This window comes from Squalius cephalus, assembly GCF_949319135.1.
Source record: "Squalius cephalus genome assembly, chromosome: 2".
In the NCBI taxonomy this organism is placed as follows: domain Eukaryota; kingdom Metazoa; phylum Chordata; class Actinopteri; order Cypriniformes; family Leuciscidae; genus Squalius; species Squalius cephalus.
The window spans coordinates 12,855,900-12,875,655 of NC_137123.1; the positions used below are offsets into that span (position 1 = coordinate 12,855,900).

Below are 19,756 nucleotides of genomic sequence, written 5' to 3' on the forward strand. Positions count from 1 at the left end.
TGCAGACTGATATAACCGAGGAAGAGTGGCAAACGGCATGCTTGAAAGCCCAAACTCAGACAATGAACACCCATTTGAGACTACTTCAGTATAAATGGTTGAGCAGACAATATATCACTCCAGTTAAGTTACATCACTTCAACCCAAATATTCCTGACATGTTACAAATGTAAACAAGAAAAGGGAACCTTATTTCATTGTATGTGGGAATGCACTAAAGTTAATTGCTTTTGGGTTAAGATACTGAATATTATAAGCCAAATTATTAGTAAAGCAATTCCTCTTGATCCAAAACTGTGTATATTGCATGTCTGTCCTCTGAATTTTAAAATCACCAAACATGAAAGATCATTGTTAATTCTCTGTTTGCTAGAAGCTAAACGTGTAATAGCATGTACTTGGAAAAAAGAAGAAAGTCCCGGCGTGTCTCAATGGATAAAGGGGATGACCTCACACCTAGCCTTAGAAAAACTTACCTACTTTTTTAAAAACAAGTCACATACCTTTTGGTCCATTTAGAAAGTGTTTTATAACTTTTTGGAGAGTCTAGATGGTGACTCCTTTGTGGAATTGATGGACATTGAGAGTATATAGACAAGTAGCCCTTGTTATTGCTGTATGTTCCTTTTTTTTTTTTTTTTTTTATCCAGTTGTAATGGAAAATAGAAATGTTGTTTAAACTTGTGCGACAAATTTTGACAAATAAAATTGTTGTTTAAAAAAAAAAAAAAAAAACAGAAGTTTCACATCCCGTACAGGCCGGAAAGCTCAGGCATGGTAGAACGAATGAACAGATCGTTGAAAACCGCTCTTACCAAAGCCATTCTGCAAACTGGCCAAGGTTGGCATAAGTTATTACCTGCTATTCTGTGGAACTTGAGAGCAACTCCAAACAGAGTAACAGGACTAACTCCTTTTGAACTGATGACTGGAAGAGCAATGGTCCTACCTCCTGATGCTCCGCCACCTGCGGGAACAGGAGGAGATTCTACTTTGTTCCAAGAGAAGTTACGACGCTATCTAACAATGCTGGACAAAGCTACCAAAGACAATAATAAGAAAGTGCGAGAAGCTCAACAGCAATGGGATGAAAAACATACCACTACTGATATTCCACACATTCCTGAGTTAGGCAGTTTTGTTATTGTCAAACGCATTTCTAGGAAAGGTTTAGAGCCTAGATGGGAGGGACCATATGAGATACTCTTAACAACCGATACAAGTGTTTGCCTTAAAGGGAAGGGTGTAGGAACAGATAGATGGTATCATTGGTCACAAGTTAAACCTTGCTTAGTGAATGAACAAAATGATAATGATGGCTTATGGCCTGATATTGAGCACTGTTCATCCATTAGCTTTAAAGATTGGGAATAAAGAAGTGATGTTTAATTATTTCTCTGCTTCCATTTCAGGAATCAAGTCCATTGACATTGATTAGAGATGGTTGTAAGTTATTCTCAATACGAGACATATTGACAGAACCAAGAATGGGAAATTCTGTGTAAAAAAGAAGAGATTTTACACATTCTACACTACATACAAAACACAACCTCACAAACAATGAACACTCGTTTACTGATTTTCTACCCCAAGGATATGATCCTTTAACATCAACGTTTATTTTAGTTTGTTGTTTTGGCCAGGAACTTGAGGAGTTAAGTAATTAACGAGTCAAGGCACTGGCAGAAGACTTATTAGTTTTTCTTTTCTTAGATGATTGGGGTTCATTTTTAAATACATACACATAGATGTTAAATTAACACATAGTACAGGGACATAACATGGTTGGGGTTCTTTGTTATTTTGTTCTTTGTTTTGTTTTGTTTTTCTTCTTTTCTGTTTCTAGTCTTCTATTCTTTATATCTATTTCTTGGTCTGCTTTTCCTCCTCACTATCACTTCTATAGGGTCGCAACCTGGGAATGATGGTTTGGAACTGACGGCCGTAGTTCCAGTGGAGGGACTGAAGACTCAAATTTCCTCAGTTACCTTTGTTTTTTAGTATTATTATTACTTTTTATTAATATTCATAATCAGTAGTATTATGTATCTCTTTTATACTTTTTATATACATTTATAATTGTTTGTACTCAATGTATTTTGTGAGAAAGGGAGACTTTGGACTGAATTGTGTGCTGAGTTGGAGACTGAAATGTATATGCAGGGTATACATTCCTATGTTAATGGAAACCATATGTTCTTCTGCTGAATGTATGTGTTCCTATGGTGATGTTTTTTTCCTTGGTCAGTGGTATAAAAGACCAAGCCTTTTGTCCGAAAATCAGGAAGAGATGGAAATGTAGGAAAGATGACTGAGAAGCTGAATTAGATCTTCGCTTAGTCCATTGTCTCTTCCTCCTATGTTTTATATAAACCAAATAAATAAGAGATCTCTTGGCAAAATCACAGGTGTCTGTTTCCATGAAATTAAACAACAGGGGAAAGCCAGATTTTTAAATCAACAAGCACAGACAATTTCTGCTGTAAAAACTGAACAGTGAAGACAACTGTGCTTGATCCACATCCACTTTCATTACATAGAAAAAAAGCAGCTTAAACGTTTGTCTAACTACCTTCTTTTCTTTGTCCACAGTCATACAGGTTTTGAACAACATGATGGTGTGATTTTAAGTTTTGGACTATTTTGAACTATTCAATTAAGGAGCTCTTTTCCTGTTCTGACAGACAGAATACATGTTTGCTGGTGTAAACCAGAGGGTTTTAAAGTCAAAGAGTGGCAAATAAAAAATGCTATAAAGTAATAGTCAAGAGCAATGAGTGATTCTTTTCCTCGACCTCAAAGAAGGCACTAGGAGATGCTCCTCCTCGCATCCAACGGTTAAAGGAGAACTCTGGTCCCTTTTAACATTGAGCTCATTTTTTTGTAAATTTGGAGTGCTGTCAGTACAGAGAACAACGACAAAAATCGGTGTTGCCTACACCGTGTTATCCTCTTTTTAAAATTTGCAAGCTGTAATAGACAAAATCCACCTGCCAGGAGATCAGAGGTTGCCAAATCCATATCAGAGCTTTAAAGACGAGCTGTCAGTTGTGGATGGTGTGCTCCTGAGAGGTGAACCGATTGTCATACCTACCTCCATGCGCTCACAAATGGCAAAACTCACGCATGGGGGACACTTAGGCATTGAGAAATGTAAGAGACGTGCAAGAGTTTTGATGTATTGGCCGAACATGAATAGGGACATTGAAGCACTGGTGCAGCGCTGCGAGACATGTCAGCGGCACAGGTACCAGCAACCTAAGGAACCCCTTATGGCCCACAGTAAACCTGAGGAATCATGGAGAAAGGTCAGTAATGACTTATTTCACCTAGCAGGGAGGGACTACCTTGTCATCCTGGAATACAAGTCAAACTATCCAGAGCTAGCGATGCTGACTAATACAACAGCACAGCAGATGATAAAACACACTTAATCCATCTTCGCAAGACATGGAATTCCGGTGACTGTGGTGAGTGACAACGGACCACAGTTCAGCAGTCAGGACAACAGAGACTTTGCAGAGACTTATGGGTTTGAACATGTAACATCAAGTCCACTGTACCCGCAGTCAAACGGCTTGGCTGAAAAAGGAGTGCAGATTGTAAAGCGTCTGCTACAGAAAGCTGCTGAGATGGGAGAGGATCCTTATTTAGCACTGCTAAACTACAGAGCATCCCCTCTTGAATGTGGACGGTCTCCAGGTGAACTTCTCATGAACAGGAAGCTGAGAACACGGCTACCCTCAGCAGAACACCTGCTTCAAAAGAGACATGGAGATTATCCAAAGATAAACAGCCAGAGCAGAGCCTATGACAGGAATGCCAAACAGTTATGTCCACTGGAACAAAACAACACGGTACGAGTCAGATATGTGATGAAAAATGGGGACCTGTAGCGAATGTCATCAAAGAGACAACACCAAGATCCTACGAGGTACTTACTGAGTATGGTAACACACTGCGAAGAAATCGCCGTCTCCTGCTGAAAGTGCCAAACACCTGTATTGAAAGTACAGACATAGTTATCTCTGATGGACTAACTGAGCAAACACGAGTAGAGAAAACTCACCTAGCTCTACATCTGTCACTGAAAACATCACAGAAAACTCACCTTCCACTGAGATAGGTCTGGGAAGACCACGTTGTCACGGAAACCAGGGACACAAATCGGCAGCACAACTTTCAAGCAAAATGAGAAAGAAGCGTTTTTTTTTTGCAGAATCAGAATATAGATCACGAAGAAGCCTCTCCATGTTTGAGATAGCAGTATTTGTATATTTAAAAGCGTACATTTTGAGGTTGAAATCGGCTTGTTTTTCGGAGATTCTAGCACGCAGTAGGGGCGTGTCATTGTCGGTGTGTATTTCCATACTGAATAAGCCGGCTTTTGTTTCTTTTGTTATTGCCCCCGCCCTCCAAGGGAACAGCGTGGCTACTTATTATGCAGCGCTCTCAGCAATCTGATTTCAAAATTCAATGAAGATGGACGCCAATAACATTACGATGCCCAGCAATCGATTTAAATAGTAGGTTACATATGGTTTAATTTGTTGTTTAATAATTGTGTATCTTAATGGTCCAGTGGTAAAGCTTTCGCCAGCCGTGTCAGAGGTTCTGAGTTCGAATCCGCCCTCATATAGGTTTTTTTTTTCTCGTATAGTTTTTTTCTCTCATCAAAACGATTATGTTCATCAGTGGTTGCATATCAAGCAGGGACACGCAAACGTTTGCATTATGTTTTGTGATTTCAACAGAACGAATAGAGAGTATCCGCAACGCAACGGATTGAAGCACACGTCGAGTGAAGGCAGTGCGGCATGTGCGCGAGCCATACGAGAAAACACTGTATCTGCGCCACTGATCGCAGCGGCAACGAGCACTTTGATCACTTGATAAAAAAAAAAAAAACACATTTCAGCGCTAGTATCTTATTTAAAAAACGAACGAAATGAATGCTCCGCCAGTTAACTGGAGATGTTTTATTTATTTGTAGAATTGGTACATTCGTGTCGCGAGATGTTTTAAAAAGTGGTGGGAACATGTCCCATCCGTCCCACCCGCAAATTACGCCTATGCCTATTTCCATAGTTTATTGCTTATTATTTATCATTAGCAAAAGTTTGTTTCATGTTGCACGAGTAGGCTACACCGAAGAAAATTCCTAGTCTGTGAAACCTTTCATTGACAATGGCAATAAAATCTATTCTGACTCTGATTCATACTTGGATTCTTAGGCTCAATCCCAATTCACCCCTTGCCCCTAGGCCCTACCCCTCCGTTTTGCGCGTTCCCGTGAAGGAGTAGGGTTGTCTCGATTCTCTTTTGGTTGGAGAGGTAGGGGTAGGGGGAAGGGCCAGATTAGACCCCGAAGCCGCCGCCAGGCGCCGCCATTTGTGCCATTTAGAATTTCAGCCGCCGCCAGCCAATAATTTCGTAAGCCAAATTGAGCCGCCATCTGATAAAGTTTGGCTGAGCCGGCTAGAATTATTTGCATCAAATAATAATTCTATCACATAGAGACATACACACACGAAATATATAAACAATACACAAGATCTATTTTCCCACTGGATTCATAACAGCACAGTCTTGTGCTCGTTGCTACGATACACAGACTCACAGTGAATTGACGACCAATTAAAATTGCTCGTTTTCCGTACAGAAGAAGCGATGCATTTTTTTCTCGCACTGAGGTGAAATGGCGGAAAGCAAGCAAGGTAATTTTGATCACACTTCTCACATACTTTCCTAATTCCTACTTACTTTTTTTTTTTAACTTAGGCCTATCCAGACTTTTGTTAAATCTTCAGGGCACGGTTGCACAAACACCTGAAACAAAGATTGATGTTATGAACCAAATATTCTGGAACGGAGAGATTTATAGCACTGAACGTGATATTACTGCAGTAACAAACCACCGTTTCTAATTCACGACGCATGCTTCAGTGTACATTGAAGTGAAATGTGCAAAACTTTGTCCAAAATAATACTGATAACAGTGTGTGTTTATATTAAGGCGAGACACGGCAGGCAAAAACATCGTTTTTTTTTACTGGTCAATTTTGAGATTTTTGGATATTTGTCTTCAAATACATGTCTTCTTTCAGACTTGTGGTGAAAAAAAGTCCGAAATACACAGTTAGGTCTTTATTTTACTACACTTCGTCTGTAGATTTCTCATAAATTCAACAAAAGTTTGCGTTCTTAATCAACATACTTCTCCGCGATCTCTTCCGTCACCCTCTCATCACACACACCGTCAGCTCTCTCTCTTCTCTACAATGCTGTCAGATCCAAATATGGTCATTTCCTTTGTATCAGCAACCAATCTTGAAAGTAAAAAAGACTGAATGCATGATCTCATTGGCTGATGATAAATCTTTAAAGCCCGTTTTCTCAAAATTACCTTTCTCTCATACTCCAAGTCCGAAATCTCCACTTCAGTAGTACCTAGTTATATTATGAAGACATTTACAGAGGGATTTGTAAATATATTATTCCTAGCCTGATATATATAACATTTTATTCCAAAAAACATGGCTTCAGCCATTTGCAGCTATTAAAAGTTTGGCGGCTGCAGCAGCCATTTAGGTTTTGGCTGAGCCGGCTAGCCAGCCAATAACTTCATCAGCCAGCCATTATTCTCAAAACAAATGGCTTCGGGCTCTAGGCCAGATAGCCCTTGAAACGAAGATTTTTCGGGACCACACTTCAAACGAAGGGGTATGAGAAATATACCTGCATACACCGGCTACAGAGGCAACATGACTGCCAATAATCATTTTCTTTATGTCACATTCAATCTTGTGTTCATATTTACGGTCATGTTCTTCAAAGAAACGGTTGCAAAAAAATCGCTAAAGTTCGTTAACAATCTGACGCGTGTAAAAAGCAAAAGTTTGAAGTGAAGTGGACGCGCGAATGAGGCGAATTCGCGTCCACCGCGCCGCGCTAAACGCCTCATTCGAGCCGCAAGACCTCCAGACGCGCGTAAACGCGTCTTAACATTGAAATCACTCGTGCCAGACGCTCTATTCGCGTTTGGTGTGAACGCAGAGGCGTCGAAGATATCGTCATCTCCGTTGTTTTCTGTGAACTTCAGAAGAAAAATGCACAAAAAAAAAAATAGCTGTAAAGGTCCTTTCACACTGGACGCGATTTTGACGCACAAATAATTCGCGCAATGGTTTTATTTTTTGATCAGCTGTTTGTGTAATGAGCGCTTCCACACCGAACGCGAATGTGCTGCGGCGAAAAAACAACTTTTATTTTTTCCGCTTCGATGTCGATTTTTTTTTTACTTTTGCGGCGACAGAAAAGGCTTCAGCCAATCGCATACTACAAGGACAATGATTGTGTGGCGTAGCATTGCCAACCAACTCTGTTATCACGACTGTGAGTATGTTGTGTGATAGTTTTCGTCATTGTATAGTCCTGTCCTGCGTTAGCTAGAAGGCTAAACTACATTTGGGATAGAAAGCTAATCGTCAAAGATAGAGATAGTGACCGTGTTTACGCGAACTCATGTGATGGGTTTTGACGCGAACTATTCGCACAAACTATTCGCTTTTTCGTTACGCATCCGGTGTGAAAGGGCCTTAACTCACGCAAGACTACAGCTGACGACGGCATCTTGGAAGTTTGTGATAAACATTGGCGCATCTCCTGTGACGTAGGCGCTAGCAACGGACGTATAATGACGTGTAACGGACGGTGTAGTAGTGGTGTCCCATTTCTTAGGGGAATATTTTCACCCCTACGCCTTGCCATTCTGTTTCAAGGGGCAAGGGTAAGGGGTAGGCGAAGGGGTATAAAATAGAATTGGGATTGGGCCATAGCCTACTCATACTGTGTGTGTATATATATATATATATATATATATATATATATATATATATATATATATATATATATATATATATATATATTAGGGGTGTAATGATACGCGTATTCATATTGAACCGTTCGGTACGAGGCTTTCGGTTCGGTTTTCGGTACGCATTTTCAAACCAAACGGTACGTTTTACCATTTTTCCTGCCGACCAAAATTTCGTTATTTCAACATTTATATCACATAGCACATCCTGTTTTTGATTTGAACATTGTCTAGAGTTTATCCTATTTTTTATTCAGTGTACACAAGAGTTGCCTATACAGTTTTATCGGTAGATGCTAAGAGACATTTATTTATACATTACCTGTTTGCAAACTTTATTTATTTTTTCTTTGATGGCACATTTTCCTGACCTTTCTGCTCCTTTACAGGGGGTATGGCTTATCTAAATGAGATGTAAATGAGCCCTATTGTCACTCCCAGCAGGAGAGAGAGGTGAGAACTGCACAATCTTTAAAGGCCGTTTTCTTCCCTTTGAGCTTTTTTGAGTGCCTACCTTCAAATGGCCACAACTTCTCCAAATATTATCAGATTTCCATGTGTTACACATCACTGGAAAGCTTGGAGACTACACTTTCAGAATCTGTGAATAACTCAAAATGCCCCAGAACCGACTTGTGTTCCTACTTTCCGTGATCGGTCACATTTACTAAGTATTTACTTAGTTATATGCAACAAAGTTTTGTGCAGCTAATGTTAGAAATACACAGCAAGATTGTGTTGAACTAACTTGTTTGTTTGTTTGTTTGTTTGTTTGTTTTTTGCTGTTATTATGAGTAAGTGCTGTTAAAGTTGACAGACCTTGTTTAAGTTATAGTTAAAAAAAAAGGGAGATGTACTGATACGGATTATTGTAACAGTTAACCAACAGAGTGTTGCATTATGTTGCTTGTAAACGGATGTGGAGCAATAAAGCACTCTTGAGAATGGCAGTCTGTGTGAAGAGTCCAGTCAATACACCCCCCCATGTCAAAATGGCCAACTTTACAGCAGAAAAAAATATGTCCACAGCCTGGTACAAAAAGTGGTTTTGGTCTATATAGATAATTTTGCCCTTCATGACAACTGTGAGGGGGGTGACTGTTTGTATAGCTCATTCGTTTAAATTATATTAAGCCTTAAAATTCTACATAATTAAGGGCGTGGCCACTTGAGTGACAGGTGGATTGCCGCTGCTGTCACTACTAGCCATTTGTCTGCTGTCTGTTAGCATCCCAACACCTCAGATAGTTCCAGCTGCTGAACTTGCCATCTCTGCCGTGTTTGTGCTTTTTTCGGGATTATTTCATACAATTTAATACACGACAGACATCCTGTAGAATTCAATCAATCAGATCACGACTTCGCAAATCCTGAAGTGTTTCCAGTAAATTGTGCCATCCATGGTCGTCACTGAAGATGAGACTACCATGTTCCTTACTACCCTTTAGCACACTCAAAAACTGTGTGCTTCCCTATTACCGACTCACACACTTCTTGTTTCTCTAGTTCAGCCTTTCTCAAAGTGGGTGCCGCGGCACACTGGGGTGCCCCCTGACTGTGTCAGGGGTGCCGCCAAAAAATTACGTAGGCTAAAAAAAAAAAAATCTGACATTTCATATATAAATATAGGCTATTTGAATTTACATAAATACATTCTTCTTCTTTTTAACCCTTTCGCACGTACGATCACACCGGTGTGATCAGTCTAGGCTGGTCCCTGGAGCACCGGTGTGATTAGAACGGTCAGTGCACGACGTGATCAACTGCTAAATTCAAATGTGCTTTCGCACGTTGGCTGGCGCTGAGCCAGAGACAGGAGCGCTCAGCTGTCATATATCACAACTTTTCAGTGTTTTCATCCACATAATGTTTGTTTTAGGTTTCAGAAATAAGTACTAAAAAACAATACATTTAGAGTTTGTAAAATACACACTGATGTCAAAGGAAGAGGCAATAATAATCCTTTCCATTATAATTAGTTTTATTCATATCAGATACACATTGAGTAAGTAACTTTAAAGTTTACTCTATTCTTTTCCCAGTTCACCTGCCACTTACTTTTATGTATTTCGGGAGAAGTGGATGAATTCACGTGTTGTAAATCCAACAAATCCAATTCTCTGAACTGCGTCTGCGGCACAAACTAACATGGCGGCGCCCATCGTGCATACAGCTCAACTAACGCGATCGTTATAATGGTGTTCAAACAACAAAACACTTCCACTTGCATATATTTGACAATCGGAATATCAGATATTTCATGCCATAGCTAACAAATGTGTGAATATTTTGAATAAAAAAGGAAAAATGACATAAAAGCAGATCATCATTCATTCAGCTCTGTTGTTGCTGCGGTGTGTCACGTGACAAGCAATGACGCGTCACCATGGAAACCATAAAGTGACACATTGGGTGTTTCTCAATATGCGTTCTTCAGCGATCTTGCGTCCTTGTGTTCTCGTTTTACGTCATTATTAACCGTCGAAGTTTAGACCCAATTGACCATTCGCAAAACCCCGCCCTCGAACGGTCCTCGTCCAATCCTAGCTTAGCAACTGTAACTAAGGAGAAGGACCTCCGTCAAACATTGCGATTTCAGCACATGGTGAAACGATGCGCCTATGGCACCTGCAAGCCTGACACTAGGTACCCCAAAAGTTTAGAGGGAGGGGTCGTTTTTTTCGCCTTTCCAAAACCCAAGACCCAAGCGGAAAGATACCGACAATGGATTAAGCAGTGTGGGAGACCTCACTCACAGCTAAATGCCTCGAAGATTAAGAAGCATACATATGTCAGCGTATATAAGCGTCAGTCACATATACTCCGTAGTCCGTTTACAGTGCGGTTATTTTTCCGCACCCATGTTAACAGGTAAAGCTTTCACTTTTTTGCACTCGGATGCTGCAATCGTTTCTGCATCGAGTCTATTTTTGCTGTGCTGCACGCGCTGAATTTAAGTGACAGCGCATGGTTCTTGGTCAAAACGAACACAGATTGACATGAAAATATAATAATCTCACCATAAATGCATTTAATAAAATAAAATGTAGTAAACTCACCATAGCCTAAATGTATTTTTGGACTTGCAGACTTGGAGGAGTTCCGTTTGCACACAACACAAGCACACACACACACACGACTTGTTTAAATACATTTATATGAATAAATAACAATAAATTGTTGTTGTACCAGCAATATCTTCAAGTTTTGTTTTTTACTGTATTAATCTCAAATGTCATGATTTGCCAATGCATGAGAGTAACAGTTACTGGCACCTTTTTCCCCCACTTCAAGCACTGGCCTCGATTGTTGTAATATTCCCGTCTTTGCTTATTTTAACATTTTGAACATATACTGCATATTGCAGCCCTTTCTGTCATGCCCTGGAGGATATGTCTGCTGCATTACTCCAAAACAATCACTTATACCGGTATGGAGCTCAACCCAGCCATGTGTCTGTTTCTCCAATGTTTGACGGGCGTAGTAACAATAACTAGGGGGCGTGGCTTTTGCGAACGGTCAATTCTCAAGAACGCAAGTACAGAGGACGCATGAAAGAACCCGGATGTGTTCTTGATACCGAGGATGCATCGAATGCAGACTTGAGCTAGTACTCGCCTGGTGTCCCAGAATTCATTGCGGCCGGTTCCGAGTTCGTTCTTCCAAGGAAGCTTGGCAAGACCGGTCTCAACGAGAACACAAGTCCGTTCTCTGCGTTCTTGGAATTGAGAAACAGCCAAAATAACTAAATAACGGTCACCTTGAAAAACTCACGCTGGGGGGTCAGACAGAATATTTTAAATTTATGTGTGAAAGGGTTAAACATATGAACGGATTAATAAAATTGTAAATTCATTTTAGATAAATATATATATAAAAAAATTGCATTTACATCTGGGTTATGCAGTGTTTTTAAATTATATTTTACACTGGGGTGCCTTGAGATTTTATGCACTTTTGAAAGGTGCCCTGACTGAAAAAAGTTTGAGAGAGGCTGCTCTAGTTATAATATGTCACAGCACCACTCAGTGGACAACAAAAGCTTTACATTATTTTGTACTTTTCATTAGGGTGACCACCCGTCCCGCGTAGCGCGTGCGCGCACAGCGTTTTAAGCCCAATTCACGCGTCACGCAAATTGAGACCGTGTCACGCATAATCTATGCTTGCTCAAAAAAAAGTTGGTCGCTCTATATACTCGAGCCCCAAGCAGACAAACGAACATTACTTGACATTTCAGCACGCTATTGTTGCCACACAAACCCCTCAGTTGAACTGCTGACTAGGTTGTTGTCAACTTTTTCGTTGTTGTCATGACAGCGCACGCACGCGCATACCAGACACACTTGGAAGGAAGGAACTTTTAGATGCGCGCTTTCCAATTCGAAAAATTCGAGAAAGAGACTGTCTGAGAGGCAACGCCATCATCAATTAAAAAGAGAAGGTGTGAGTACAAGAAACAAGAATGGGGAAATGAATATTTGTGGCTGAAAGGTGTTGAGGGGGATACCGAGAGGGCTTTTTGTGACCTTTGCAAAACGTCCTTCTCAATCGGACATGGAGGGAGGGGAATACGAGGTCAATTGTATTTTTTTTAAATACTTTTTTTTAAACTGTTCCTGTGGTGTTGAGCAACTACAATTCCTGTTAATCCTATAAATTTATATTATAATTTATTAATTTATTTAAAGTAAATAAATTGTAATGAAAAATAAATAAAATTAAATAGTAAATCTTAAGTGGAAGTACATCTGTCAATTCATTGAATGTTCAAAATATTATGAGTCTTTATTTAGAAAAAAAATACACATTGGTTGGCCTATTCATGAGCATACATCAAAAATTACATGTTTAGGAGAATAGGGCATTATTAATACTATGCAAGGTGGTATGTGCTAGAAATGGGTAAACCACTATCAGTGAGTCTGCCAGTGGGGCACCGCCGCGCCAGACAGTGTCCCACATTGTCCCTCAGAAACATACCCCTTGTCCCCCCTTGGGCTTATTAGCAGGTGGTCACCCTACTTTTCATACAAATATTGTTCACACATTAAAGATTAATTTTCAATACACAGAAGCAGAACATATTTTGTCTTACTTGGCTTCAATGTGGACTATCAGGCTCTCGTCACCCACATAGAAGAAAGACTTACTGGGCCTTAATTCAATTCCAAATGTTGGCGGCACTATAAACCAAACCAGAGAAAAGACACAAATAAATAAAAACATTATCTTAGATTTTATCGCATTTACACAACACACATTTTGTTGACACACATCTTACCATATTCTTTGACCTCAAAGTCTGCAGTAAACGTCTTCTGAGGAGTGTGTGTGTACCGAGTGACAACCTTCCAGATCCCAAGACTGAAACAAAAACATTTCAAAACACTTTAACAAAATATAAATAAGCATTATACAACAGATCAAATGAATCTTATGACACATATCACATCTATGAGTATTGTGTAGATAAATTAAACACAAATCATTGAATCATTAAAGTTCACTCAGGTTTAATATCTTCAGTCCTGTCAGCGTTTCACACACCTGGCAACCTCAGGAATGGCGTAGCTTCCAGACTTCATCCCTTTCACTGGATTTAACTTCTCTGATGAAAATGTGATGCCTTGTGGATTCTTCAGAAACACAGAAATCAGCATTAACACTGTGTTTACTGAGATCAGCAGTGTACATGCTCATTACAGCTGAAATGACACGAGTGTGTGTGTGTGTGTGTGTGTGTGTGTGTGTGTGTGTGTGTGTGTGTGTGTGTGTGTGTGTAATAACAGTGTGCACTTATATAAGTGTGTACCATGATCTCCACCGTGACGTCAGTCTGACTGAGTGGTTTCATGTTGGGCGTCAGAGAGAAAATCCTGTATTGAACTGCAAAAAGAGTTCTGATGTTTTTTTACTCAGATTCAAACCCTGAATACATGCAGCAGTCACTTTAATAATAAACAATTATGTCATGCTTATGTAACATGTTTAAAATTGACTTTGTTGTATTTTTCCCAATTCTTTGCACAAAATCGTACCTCTGCTAGCAGGCGTGTAGATGGGCTTGTCTGTCTGTACAAATATATATCCAGACTGGAATGAGACCATGACCACTTTCTCCAGAGTGTGAGATAGAAACTGAGCTTGTAGATACACATACTGCTTCTCCAGAGGATCATCAGAGAACAAGTTCTGATCATCAGGGATCTAGAGAACAGATAATCATCAGCCTAAATTATATCTGATGATAAATTAATCAGAATTAAACATCACTGCACTGTTATGTAGCTCTCACCTTTATATCTGTAAGGATCTGGTAATTGTTTTCTGCAGTCAGTGTCACTGTTTTGTCTGTTATCTCCCTGTCTTTCTTTGGGAAGTTCTTCACTGAGATCCTCATGTACAGGTTTCCTCCAGTGTAATCCTGAGCCTCCACAAACACGTTCTCTGAGGAACCCACTCTCAGCAAATTAGGAGCTGACAGAACAAACCTGAGGAGATCAAATCACAGCGTTTGAAATCTTAAACTGATTATTAGTAACTCTATGAGCCAACGGTGTGTTTAATACTCACAGCGGGTCACACAGTGTGAGGAGGGGTGAGGAGAGAAGAACAACAGTCAGACACAGCAGCTTCACGTCCATCGTGTCTGTGTGTGTGTGTGTCTCTTTCTGTGTGAAACTGAAAACCCCCAAAAAAAAAAACATGAATTTAAACAATCTCCACTCGCTTCCCTCCCTAAAAATGGTTTAGTCCTATTGTTATTAATCACTTCAGTTCAGTCAGCGGAGGACCCAATAAATTCGCAAGTCCCACCTTAGCTAGTGAATAGAACCAATCAGAGTTCAGGCTGACCCGAGAACAGCTGAAGTTAGAAGTACGCAGTGGAAATGAGACTGACTGAAAATGTCGGGGAAAAAATGTGGGTACGTCATAAAAAGAAGGAGAGGGGAAAGAAAAAAGAAAAGGAGAGGAAGGCCAGGAGAACTGCTAAATCAGTCTATCAAAACAAGATATTTAACAAGACAGGTTAGTGCACTGTATGGATGTCAATGTGATGGGATATCGTCGTGCTCTGATCATTTCGCTGCCAGATTTACTTTCACGGGAATAGGACACCTAACAGTGGCGCGGGGGGTTACGCAATACAACTGTCACAGGTCGGGGTGGAGCGCCAGCGGGCCGTCCCCCCCTTCGCCTGCGTGCCGCCCCTGAGGAGCCGGCCGTGGACACGAAGGAAATGGCAGACACAGCATTCAAAATAAATATACTCTTTATTAAATAATAAAAACAATGTTAAAAGTCTCTTCAGTTCAGGTTATCTCTTCATGTATCTCTTCGCATTTCTCAGCTCCTTCGCACAGAGAGAGGAATGGACATAATCCACAGCTTCCGTGCTCTCTTCAGCGCTCTCCTCGCGCTTCTCAGCACCTTCAGACAGAGAGAGGAATGGACATAATCCACAGCTTCCGCATTCTCTTCGCGTTTCTCAGCACCTTCGGACAGAGAGAGGAACGGACATAATCCACAGCTTCCGCATTCTCCTCAGCGTTCTCCCCGCGCCTCCCAGCACCCTCGGACAGAGAGAGGAACGGACACAATCCACAGCCTCCGCACTCTCCCCAGCGCTCCCCCCGCGCCTCCCAGCACCCTCGGAGAGAGAGAGGAATGGACACAATCCACAGCCTCCGCATTCTCTTCAGCGTTCTCTTCGCGTTTCTCGGCACATTAGCAGGCTCTTCACTGGACTCAGACAGAGGGAGGAATAGACACGTGTAACTCACAGCATTAGCAGGCTCTTCCAGCATTAGCAGGCTCTTCAAGCATTAGCAGGCTCTTCAAGCATTAGCAGGCTCTTCACTGGACTCAGACAGAGGGAGGAATAAACACGTGTAACTCACAGCATTAGCAGGCTCTTCACTGGACTCAGACAGAGGGAGGAATAAACACGTGTAACTCACAGCATTAGCAGGCTCTTCCAGCATTAGCAGGCTCTTCAAGCATTAGCAGGCTCTTCAAGCATTAGCAGGCTCTTCACTGGACTCAGACAGAGGGAGGAATAAACACGTGTAACTCACAGCATTAGCAGGCTCTTCCAGCATTAGCAGGCTCTTCAAGCATTAGCAGGCTCTTCAAGCATTAGCAGGCTCTTCACTGGACTCAGACAGAGGGAGGAATAGACACGTGTAACTCACAGCATTAGCAGGCTCTTCCAGCATTAGCAGGCTCTTCCAGCATTAGCAGGCTCTTCCAGCATTAGCAGGCTCTTCCAGCATTAGCAGGCTCTTCCAGCATTAGCAGGCTCTTCCAGCATTAGTAGGCTCTTCCAGCATTAGCAGGCTCTTCCAGCATTAGCAGGCTCTTCCAGCATTAGCAGGCTCTTCAAGCATTAGCAGGCTCTTCAAGCATTAGCAGGCTCTTCAAGCATTAGCAGGCTCTTCACTGGACTCAGACAGAGGGAGGAATAGACACGTGTAACTCACAGCATTAGCAGGCTCTTCACTGGACTCAGACAGAGGGAGGAATAGACACGTGTAACTCACAGCATTAGCAGGCTCTTCACTGGACTCAGACAGAGGGAGGAATAGACACGTGTAACTCACAGCATTAGCAGGCTCTTCCAGCATTAGCAGGCTCTTCAAGCATTAGCAGGCTCTTCAAGCATTAGCAGGCTCTTCAAGCATTAGCAGGCTCTTCACTGGACTCAGACAGAGGGAGGAATAGACACGTGTAACTCACAGCATTAGCAGGCTCTTCCAGCATTAGCAGGCTCTTCAAGCATTAGCAGGCTCTTCAAGCATTAGCAGGCTCTTCAAGCATTAGCAGGCTCCTCACTGGACTCAGACAGAGGGAGGAATAGACACGTGTAACTCACAGCATTAGCAGGCTCTTCAAGCATTAGCAGGCTCTTCAAGCATTAGCAGGCTCTTCAAGCATTAGCAGGCTCTTCACTGGACTCAGACAGAGGGAGGAATAGACACGTGTAACTCACAGCATTAGCAGGCTCTTCCAGCATTAGCAGGCTCTTCAAGCATTAGCAGGCTCTTCAAGCATTAGCAGGCTCTTCAAGCATTAGCAGGCTCTTCACTGGACTCAGACAGAGGGAGGAACAGACAGCTGTGATTGCGAGTGAACAGCAAAAACAATTCCCACACTCACATTTCCACCACACACTGTAAAGTTTCACTCGTGCTCATTTCCACAATAAAACTGCAACTCAACAGACCCTCAGTGTACCAAGGCCTCCGCCCGCATTCCAGCCGAAGTTCTCTCTGGCCCTCTTATCTATCTCTCTCGTCTGTCTCTCTCTCGTCTGTCTCTCTCTCGTCTGTCTGTCTGTCTCTCTCTCGTCTGTCTGTCTGTCTCTCTCTCGTCTGTCTGTCTGTCTGTCGTCTCTCTCTCTCTCTCTCTCTCTCTCTCTCTCTCTCTCTCTCTCTCTCTCTCTCTCTCTCTCTCTCTCTCTCTCTCTCTCTCTCTCTCTCTCTCTCTCTCTCTCTCTCCCGCGGCCTCCCGCCGCGACCGCGGCCACGGCCACGGCCGCTCACGTGCTGCGCGCCTCACCTCTCGAACTCCTTGTGTGTTTTATCCTCTCAAAAAGCGGGAGTGGCCTCAATCAGACGCTCAGAGTGAAGTCCCTACACCTGTCGCCAATCTGCCGTTTAGTTGTCATGACGACAAACACTCATACAGATCTGGAGCTGTTTGTCACCCCGTGACAACCGAAAACACTTTCACTTTCACTATTAAAGGGACAGTACCTTCACAATGTCCTAATGACAGTCTACGAGATTGCCACCACAGTTAAATGTTACAAATGAATTACAAGTGGCTAAAATGATCAACCAGTAACACATTGCACATTTAGCATACTGTCAAAGCTAAAAGTTATTCAAGGGGGTATTTTACATTTATGAATAGAATAAAAAGAGAAAAAATTATGTAATGTTACATTATTCACAAACGTGCACATGAAGAAGACATAATTGGCAAAAGTATGGAGATTTAACTACACATATACACACTGTTGTGATGTCATTTCGTAATCATTTACTCAGTCTGTAATAATTTCAGAGTCTTTATCAACACCTTAAAGTGAAGTCTTTTTTCATAACAGGAAACATTTCCAATCTTTTCCCCCCAAACCGATGCAGTTGATAAATTGCACCATATTGTTTAAAACAGAGGTTTTGAAAGTTGTGAAATGGTGTGAAATGAGCAACCCTCAGTCAACAATTTGATCTCCCCATGAGCTGTCAGGATACTCGTGATGTGTTCACAGTTTGATCTCACAGTGAGCTAAAAGTGTAACCTCACAGCACACTTCTGTGTGCTCATACTATAGTCACAATGTGAGATGTACCCAGCATGCATTGCAGCATGAAGCTTTTGATCATCACCATTCTTGAGATTCATTCGCTGATTCTTGATGTCTCTTTGTGTCTGAAGGATACAGTAGATGAAATATGTCTTATTATGCATTCAAAACCCTTTACAAATGATTATGACATTCCTGGATCTCATTCTGTATAATCACAGGGCTATTATAATAAAAAATATAAACACCTCACAAAGACTGTATACTGATTGTAGATGATGATTATGTTGTTATCATCAATAACAAACCAACATCACCTGAATGCGTTGTCTTTTGGCTTTTCCTGCCATAACAAATGTGTCTTACAAACACAGGTACAGCAGCCAGAGAAAATATGTGTCTAAAAGTCAAGGGTCACGAACTAAAGAAAACACTGTTCTCCATGACGAAATAATAGAACATCAACATCTAAACCTCTAATAATTCTCAATAAGAACTTCTGTAGACGTCTGACAGAAATAAAGTCAGTCTGGTTAGTAATAAGTGAAGCTGGTAATGCTGTTTGTGGAGTTGTTGAATCCTCCTCTGCTGAGATCTTCACAGATTTAATGTCTTCTTTTCTCTTCAGTTGATTTCATCTAAGGCTGTGGCTGAAGCACTGCTATACTTCTGCGGAGTGATTTGCTCGCAGCGCCTGAGAAGCCCCGTGGTGAGGAGCAGAGAGTTCGCTCAGAGTCATAGGCGGAGTTTGACATTCGAGCCAGGGGGGGGGGCAAAAAAAAAAAAAAAAAAAAAAAAAAATCATTGTAGCAGCTGGGACCTGCATGGCCTATCAATTGGGGAACTCAGCACTAGCACATATGGACAAAACAAACATGCTAAATAAACACATAAATTGTTAACCCGATAAAAAAACAGTAGGCTACAACAATACAATCATATTTGTAAACAGGCCGTAGAACTTTGCATAAACAGCCACTTGACTTCGCATCGCATCTTCGTTCGGACACAGTTAGGATCAATAAAATGTGGACCACTTTTGCACTGTTAAAATATTGTCTTTAACCAAAACGAAAAGATTTTTAAAGTGTTTCTTTCCTTTTTTCAAAACACATTGTTGGAAGCTTGTTTCTGCCACTGAATAATAAATAAATAATAGCGACTTTTTATCTCGAAATTCTGACTATTTTTCTCACAATTGCAGTCAGAATTGTGAGAAATAAAGTGGCAATTCAGAGAAATAAAGTAGCAATTGTGAGATATAAAGTCGCAATTGCGGGATATAAAGCAGCAATTCTGAGAAATTAAGTCTTAATTGCGTGTTATAAAGTCAGAATTGTGAGATATAAACTATTCTGAGGTAAAAAAAAAAAAATCCGTCTTTTTTTCCCCTTAGAATTGGACTTTATATCTCACAATTGTGAGAAACGATGTCAGAATTGCGAGATATAAACTCGCAATTGCGTGTTATAAAGTCAGAATTGCATGATATAAAGTTGCAATTGCGAGAAAAAAAGTCAGAATTCTGACTTTATATCACGCAATTCTGACGGAATTGTGGC

General features: G+C 41.1%; 1 pseudogene across 1 annotated transcript in view; it reads right to left on the reverse strand.

The window, feature by feature from the left end:
• The window catches only part of LOC307152133 (complement C3-like), a 340,855-nt pseudogene extending 326,297 nt beyond the window's left edge, over positions 1-14,558 (reverse strand). Inside the window, exons 1-7 of the transcript XR_013824042.1 lie at positions 14,453-14,558; positions 14,175-14,370; positions 13,918-14,086; positions 13,692-13,765; positions 13,427-13,515; positions 13,161-13,243; positions 12,975-13,062 (exon numbers count right to left, since the gene is read on the reverse strand). The product of XR_013824042.1 is annotated as a complement C3-like (transcript). The remainder of the gene's footprint in view (positions 1-12,974; positions 13,063-13,160; positions 13,244-13,426; positions 13,516-13,691; positions 13,766-13,917; positions 14,087-14,174; positions 14,371-14,452) is intronic.
• Positions 14,559-19,756: the final 5,198 nt, after the last annotated feature.